The 8,095-nt window shown below is 45.9% G+C and overlaps 1 pseudogene; it reads right to left on the reverse strand.

Moving 5' to 3' along the window:
* Window positions 1-7,694: 7,694 nt before the first annotated feature.
* On the reverse strand, window positions 7,695-7,830 carry LOC144126400 (U2 spliceosomal RNA; annotated as a pseudogene).
* Between the last annotated feature and the right edge of the window lie 265 nt (window positions 7,831-8,095).

The following is an 8,095-nucleotide window of genomic DNA, read 5'->3' on the forward strand; positions in this document are numbered from 1 at the left end:
ATGCAGCATACCCCCACCCCCCCCAGCAAATTTTCGCCTCACTTTTCCATCTGAATATCTGCCGTCCTTGGCTGCGTTTCTCCATGTCTTGGATTGGGTTATTAGAGTAACGAACCTTTCCGCACAAGCTCAGGGAAACTTCATCGCGTACCGGTTGTTTTCCGCTAAGATGTATTTAACTCTAATGTCAATTTTTCAGTGGCATTAGCGGTTTGCGGCTGGCTCGCAGCCGGGACCTGATCAGCCATGTCAGCCCATGTCACCATGTCCATGGCAGGGTGGAAGTTGCGGGTGGTTGTGAGAAGAAGGGGGGTTATAAATTCCACAATGCAATTTTTAAACCTTGTTCATCGAAAAAATGGTGGCAACTACAGTTTTGCCACACACATATACTTAATTAGCCATATGCCTCTGTAATTTGGCCGCCTGTGTGGGGTAGCCAAGAGCACAGCCGAGGGCGCACCGCTCCAGTGAACGAAGGACATGCACAATGCGGCCCCAGATTTTCTGGCGCCTCTCCTGGGTTGCATAGCACCACGAGATTTCATTGATATGAGGGACTCACAGTGGTGTTTGTAAGGTACACGCTTTTAACACTGGCTCATTATTAATGGGGGCTTTTAGCTATTCTTAAAATATTCTCCGCAGTAATAAGCAAGAGCGTAGAATCCATGCACATTATATTTCGGTTGCCCTTGAGAATCAGTAAACGCAGAAATCCAGTCCAGCCATCTATCGATTGACTCTGAGAAAGTGCTTACGTACAGCTTTGCAAATCTGCGGTCAGGTTTGCTGAGTGGTTTGTATGCCTTCGTAAGCGATAACAGTTTACTTGGCATGACAGGTAGCGCACACCAAGACGACGGACAAAGGACAGAAACACACCTCACAGTTTTCAATTCGCCGGCGTCAGCTCATTAGGAAACTGCTAAATACAATGAGGCCATGCAGATGCAATGCGATAATCTCTACTGTGGCCAGTCACACTGAGCGTTGTGGTATCGATTATAGTGTCAACAGGCAGTCAGAAACGAATCTAACCTAGACTGCTGGTTTGCACGCGTTACACGCCTCATGTAAACTCGAAAAATATGTCGGCCTTCATCTAAGCACCCTCCCTTTCACCGCTGACAATGGCGTGTCCACGTGTATTATCGTACACACACGTATCTATGCAGGTAAAACGAGCTGCTCGCTGCACGCCACATTGAAAAGTAGTCGTGTGGACTTAAGCACAGGCCTCTGCTAAAACATGTTCCGTTTGCTCGTCGGTCGCTGACGGGTCAGTCCACGGTCGCTTCCAGTAGGGTAAGCGTCGCGCCGTTGAATGACACTTAGAGCTAGAAAAAATGGACAGTGTTTTGGGTAGGCAGTTTCTTCTTGTTTTTCAAACATCGCTAGGGGTCAATTCAAGACCTAGAAAATGTACAAATGACTTTGCGGAGATTGGTTGTGTTCTTTACATGCCTGCAGCAAATATGGACACGAAAAACACTGCGGGACGAAATAATAGCGCAGTGAGCGAGCTGGTGATGAGAGTGGTGTTTCTTTGTAATGGTTGCGTTGCTGGAGTGCCATTTAGAAAAGTGGCTCTGCGGTCTCCCATGATAGTACTTTTTGAGCGTTGGCGCCTATTAGGTTGGTTCGTTGGCCTCAACAGTGCTCGCATATACCCACTGCGGGGGTGTGGCCAAGACACAGGCGGTTAATTGCTGGATACAGGAACGTTTTGACGGGAAAAGGAGTAGTAATAGTACGTAGTCTGATAGATTGGAAGACGCAAGGGCAGGGTTCCTATTAGGCCGTTCCTCAATTTTGTGCCGTCGTCGTCAACTTCGTCAGCGGAGGCGCCGGCGTCCGCAGCGCCACCTGCCACTTGTTCCTTGTCACCGGCCTTCATTGGCAGGCGTAAAAGTGCAGAGGGGGAACTTCTCTCTCCACATTTAGGGATATGAGGGAAGGTGGGAGGCGACGGGTGGCAAATTGGAGGGGAAAGAGAAGAAAGAGGGAGAAAGAGGGAAGGGAACGTGTTGTCTAGTAGCTTGGCGTCCGCCTCGACAGCGGGAGGCGGTGGGTTTCGAACCAACCAAAACCCACCAGAACCCACTGAAACCCAATGCAGGGCATCACTGCAGTTCTAGACAAGTGACTGCGAGAAAAAGAAACAAACACAAAACATCTATGGGAAAAATTCTTTGCTGTCACACCACAGCTAAGAGTCAAACATACGCGTAGCACACTAGCGACCGTCCTGTGATTTTTTCCTGCTTGCAGTATATTAATAAAATCTTTTTTTGAACACACACACACAAAAAAACAGTGTTTCGATAACTGTGGTCTTAGCGTCAGTGTAACCTGTAGAAAATTCAGCGGGGTCAGCAATGAAGAAGAGAACGTCTGCCAAGCCATCTGCATACTAATGGCGCTCTTGCAAAAGTGTAATGTGTTGAGTTGTGCATGTTTATATCGCATGATAATGAGCTGATACGGGGGCGACAGTGACGATTTCCTTATCTCGTAACTGACGTCTTCAAGCCGATCCCGTTGGGTCCTTGTCAGATACTGACAGTGAACTTGATAAACAAGCCGCAGTTACAAGACCGTCCTTAGCAAATGTCGTGCGGTGCTTGAGTAGGCTTCACCACCCTTGGAAGCGATAGGATGGATCAGATCCACTGTCCATGTGACCTCTTGTTTTGCCCAGAGAGCCAAAATCGAAGCGGCCAGTTAATGACTCGTGTATAATTTTCCAAGCACAAAATTTGAGACCCGATTGTGATGCAAAGGTGGCGGTAATATCCGAGGCCGAGTGACAGGAAACCGCATGAGTTAAAAGGCCGTGGTTTTCTAGTCGATAATAGAAGTATGACAGCGTGTGTATAGGTGGTTTATTCGTTTAATTTTATGCGCAATTGCCACGTTTTGTGTGTGAATCAGAAATTGAGCACAACAGTGGTTTTCAACAAATCAGCCGTAGGGCTGCGAACGCACGCGGATGGTGGTTTTCAACAAATCAGCCGTATGAGTGTTCGGGCTAGAAAATAATACATGTGAACATTCGTAGGACGAGGAACAAAATAAAAGCGGCAAATGAGCACCCTTGTGCTCTTATTATTTTCTTTTTCGCCCCCGTGTGTTTGTTGTGCTATTACTAAGGTTTATGGAGGTTTGACGTCCCAAAACGACTCAGGCTATGACAGACGCCGTAGTGAAGGGCTCCGGGAATTTCGACCACCTGGGGTTCTTTAACGTGCACTGACATCGCACAGCATACGGGCCTCTAGAATTTCGCCTCCATCGAAATTCGACCGCCACGGCCGGGGTCGAACCCGCGTCTTTCGGGCCAGCAGCCGAGCGCCATAACCACTCAGCCACCGCCGCGGCTGCTATTACAAAGGGGTTTTAGTGCAAATACTACACAAAACGAAGAAGACAACAAGTGTGTATAGTCTTCGTACTAAAATACTTTTATAATGTACCAACTAGGGCAGCAGTGAACTGTTTTGAAATTGCTTATCAATGAACAATAACACGGTTTCAATAAACCGTTTCCGAAATTCGCTCCTTTCTTAATGATTGTTTTTATCACTGACAAAGTGCCACTTGTGTTCTAGGACATAAAGTGCGTTATTTTCGCGAACAAGCACTGTTATAGAAGTCCTACACCAACATTATTTACCGACATCTATGTTTATTTTTTCCTTTTTCCGTCCCTTTATGGCTTACCCCTATTTCTTCACTTACACGTTCAGTCGAATTCGTCGCATGTGTATGTTCGTTTAGATGTTCCGTGCTTTTGAATACACTAGATCAGCGTAAACATTGCACCTAAGTAATAGCTATTGTTTCCTCTCTAAAAATAAAATCCGCTACAGCAGCGTCGGCTATAGCGTGTGGTTTGGCTTAGTGCAGCGATGTTAATAAGGTATACCACGTGTATTCTTGAGGCTGGCTTCTAGCTCTACTCGTTGCAACTCATCCTGGAGTGATCCCATTCGCTGGGTGACAAGGCGAGGTTTGCAGTCACTTAATAATAGATGAAAAAAGCTTTTTCGAATGAATTAAGGACGTCTTGTTTCTACAAGTGTCTGAAGCCCGGCGCACTATCAAACTACAATTTTAAAACACTAATTTTGGGGTAGAAAATTAGTTCAATTCAAGGCTAGTTAAATAATTCTGGTTTGCAAAAAAATAAAATCTTAATCGTCTTCCGTTCTCAACAACCTTGTGCATGCGCCGCGATGTCACGTTGCACTCGAGTGACAATTTATTCCTACGCTCTTAGCAGAAAGGATTAAAAAGGGAAGTAAGCTGTCTTCCAGAGGGCGCTAGAGGACAGTTTACGCCGTTTTTACTCCAGTATAGTGGTATCAGTGTTTAGAGTGTAGCAAGAATGTTTAAATGTCTTTGCTGAGCTTCATGAATGCTGGCGGGAGATGTAGGGGGATGGAAGCGAGAAACATTTTTCACGCTGCGCATATGAATCCCAAGTAGTGCCCTTTCAGGCAAGCAAGAGCCCAGGAAAATAAATGACATGTTTATCAGCGTGAAAAATCGCGCTCCTTCAACAAAGGTGTAAACAAGAAGGGATTATGCTTGCATAACACAAGCTTGTCTCTTTAGTGCCGCTCCTTTGTTCCAGGCGAGTCCGGTAACAACGAGAGGCTTCTTGCACCCAAATAAAGAATGTGCTTGCTTTTGTGCGTGCAACCGTGTTCCTGCGGTCGCATGCTATGGAAGAATTTGTTGATATATATAGGCGGTACTTGTGACTGAAGACATTTGTTGTTGTTATTTTTTATACGGTTATAAAAGAGGACTCACAAGGGCAGCGAATTTGGAGGTGAAATTAATTTGTGGTGAAATGAGAAGTAAAAGGGCTCAGACGATTGTTTGCGTGAACGAGGCAGAGAGGATACGAAAATACCGTAAAATTACTTAGACATTTGACATGGAGTGATGTGATCTCGTGCATCTTTAGTTTAAAGCTACTGCTACATGGCGGTGCATGTGTGCGTGTGTGCTAAGAATAGTCATAAGTGTTTTATGTTAAGCATAGTCACCAGAGTGTGATGCAAGCACCGTGAATGAATGACACATTCGGCAACAATGATAATTTGTTTTAATTTCATTAAATTGATTCAGTTATGACCAATTCCCGCTCATGGCCACAAAAAAGAAAGCGTCTAAAGAAACGCATTAGCAATCACAACTGTGTACGGGTATGAGCGCCAAATATACGTCATTCGTCATCGCCGCTGATCGCACCCAGTTAACCACATCGTTGTCCAGAAAGTTTTCACCTTCCCCGGTTATGCCTCTACGTTTCGCTCACAAAAGTAGCGAGTGTAATAATTTATTCGACCGGAGAATACGTGATCCGCCGGTATTCGCCTAATCAATCCCATTAGCGGCCCGTCAGGGCCCGTGCAACTTGGGGCGAAAATCCGAAGAGAGGTAGGTAGAGGGAGAAAGGCTATGAAAAAAAGAAAGTAAAGACCAGTGAAAAGAGGCCAGAGAGCGATACACCTGGACTTGTTACGCCCACTTAGGGGAAGCAAGGGAAACAAAAGAGGACCGCAAAAATCGGCCACGTTCCCAAATTGATCGGCTCTGGTTTCGCGAGGGGAGGTGTCTCACGCCTCTGCGATTGATCACCGCTGATCACGAAAGCATCTCGGGGTCTCCGCTTTTTCCAGCTGCCTCTCCTCCTCCTCCACCCAATCCCCTCTTTCAACCCTTGCCCTTGCTTGCCCGCGAAACGCGTTGCTGCCGATACGCTCCGTTGTAACGCGCACCCTTACACGCTCTTCCTCTCAGCCTGCACAGGACACACCTGGAGTTTCTCGCAACAAATTAAATGAAAATTTCTGGATTTAGTAAAAGACCAGTGCGCAGTCCGCCTTTCTCACTAACGTGTGCTGGTGCCTGTCGTAGGCTGACGAAAATACATTCCGAGAGAAATTCGACGTCATCCCGGGAGCATCAGCTACACCAAGTGATCGAGAGATGATTATTGAACTCTAAACAGAAAGGCGTAAAAATGGAGTAAGCTAACCTCCAGCACACTTCTTTTATAAGAAGGAATGCGTTAGAGAACATCTTACTACGTTTTTTTTTTATCTCATATAGGAGTATGCGCGTTTAGAGTGTACATATACTACAAACACAACACATTGGAGCTCATTTCCGGCCCTGATACTTATGAGGCAAAGAGCTTCCGAGATTTCTATGCCGGAACAAAAAATAAGGCAGAGGTCTAAATTGCAGCCAAAAGGAACCCGGCATCACGTGTCGCTCCGTACTGACAGGGCAATACAGTAGCACGCGTAGTTGTGGCTACATTTTTAAAAGAGCAGAAAAACGACTGCCTCACGTTGGCTCGTCTGCTACAACTGCAATAACAAAAGCGCTATGCCGCAGGATCGGTTCAAGGTGCGTAAAACTGCGTGGGCAGATACGCAGTTCTTCATAGCTGTAAAGCTGACAGATCGTTGTATTTCATCAAGATTCGAATTTGTCTCCTGCAATGCAAAGCTGCTTTCTGTATGTGCGCTTTGTAAGCAAGAGCAAAAAGCTGAGACGGTGGTTTGTAGAACATCTCTATGCGGCGAGCTGCCGGAATTGAGAGTAAACCGTCTCACGCACTGCTATATAATTAGTATACGCTGCGCATGCGCAGACATCAACTCGTCCTTTTTCTTTTTTTTTCGAATAGCCACAAAGATGTAGCCCATGCTTACAAAGTCACGATGCTCTCTGCGCTTCTCTCTATCCGTGTCGTTCATGTGACGATACGGACGCCAATCTAGTACAACGCGAAACCTCAGTAGTGCATAGTGAAGCTATTGGCGATAAGCCGATTATTCTTACAAATTTTTCGTTGAAAATTGTTTGTAATGTTATTGATCATAGTTAAGAAATTACACTGAAATAACATTGTTTTATGTTAAAAAAACTTGGAGAGCTAGAATTTTTTTAGCATATCGGCCATTGAAATATCGTGCAAATTTTATTGAGGGTTGTTGTGGCGAAATATTGTTATCTCATTACAGATATTTTTTGAACATTCTTGAGAACTGCCATTGCACATAAAAATTATATACATGCGTTCCTACTACGCCGGAAGGCCCCCTGCCGATGCGATTCGCGGGGTGCATCGTATTCAGCCTCAAGAAACAGGTGACCAGTGCTCACACTTACTTGCTGCAAGCTCATGTTGACGTGGTGCTGCAAACACCCAGTAGTGGATATAGTGCGCACATACACACACACCTCATATTACAAAGCATGGAACAGTGTGTAAACGGGACTGTTCGAAAAAGTTTATTTCGCTTTGACAACGGCAACGAGCGGTAACGAGACGCATGAACGACGAAAGCACGGAACAGTGATGAACAGTGTCCACGTCAGACCTAAGAACACAAGAACATCGCACAATACAGAATGGGTCGCTATTTACATGGTAGTCGCTGCGCTTGAAAATTATATACATAGAGCACGTAGCGACTAAAAATACATTCATTGCGGTTTACCTCAGCTGCTGCTGCTGCTGCTGCTGATAGGAAGAGCGAAAAGGAAAGTGCACAGGTCTACCCACTGGCTCAAGCCGAGCCACAATCGCTGCCACATGCAGAAAGTAGGATAGTTGAAAGAGAGGAGAGCAAAGAGTGAAAGAAAAGACGCCCGCTATAATGTCCCAGGCCGATCCAGGAGGCAGTGCAATACCGGGCCAACCTGAGGCGGAGGTGAAGCAAGCTTGAAGCATTCCGCCACATTTCCAGAAATAAGTGTAATATCTTGGGTCCAAATGGGATCCGTAGCAGATATACCTCAGCTACTGCTGCTGCTGCTGCTGCTGCTGCTGCTGCTGCTGTCAGGAAGAATGAAAAGGAAAGTGCACGGGGCTGCCCACTGGCTCAAGCCGAGCCACAACCGCTTGCGCGTGCTGAAAGTAGGATAGTCGAAAGATAGAAGGAAAGATTAGGAAAGGCGCGCACGCTACTATGCCTCAGCTTCATGCCTACGTACTCATCTTCAATAGTGACACAATGTGTGCAAGTGATGAACTGCCAATCAGCAAAGTTTTCTAAGT

The sequence above is a fragment of the Amblyomma americanum genome, chromosome 3 (genome assembly GCF_052857255.1).
Source record: "Amblyomma americanum isolate KBUSLIRL-KWMA chromosome 3, ASM5285725v1, whole genome shotgun sequence".
In the NCBI taxonomy this organism is placed as follows: domain Eukaryota; kingdom Metazoa; phylum Arthropoda; class Arachnida; order Ixodida; family Ixodidae; genus Amblyomma; species Amblyomma americanum.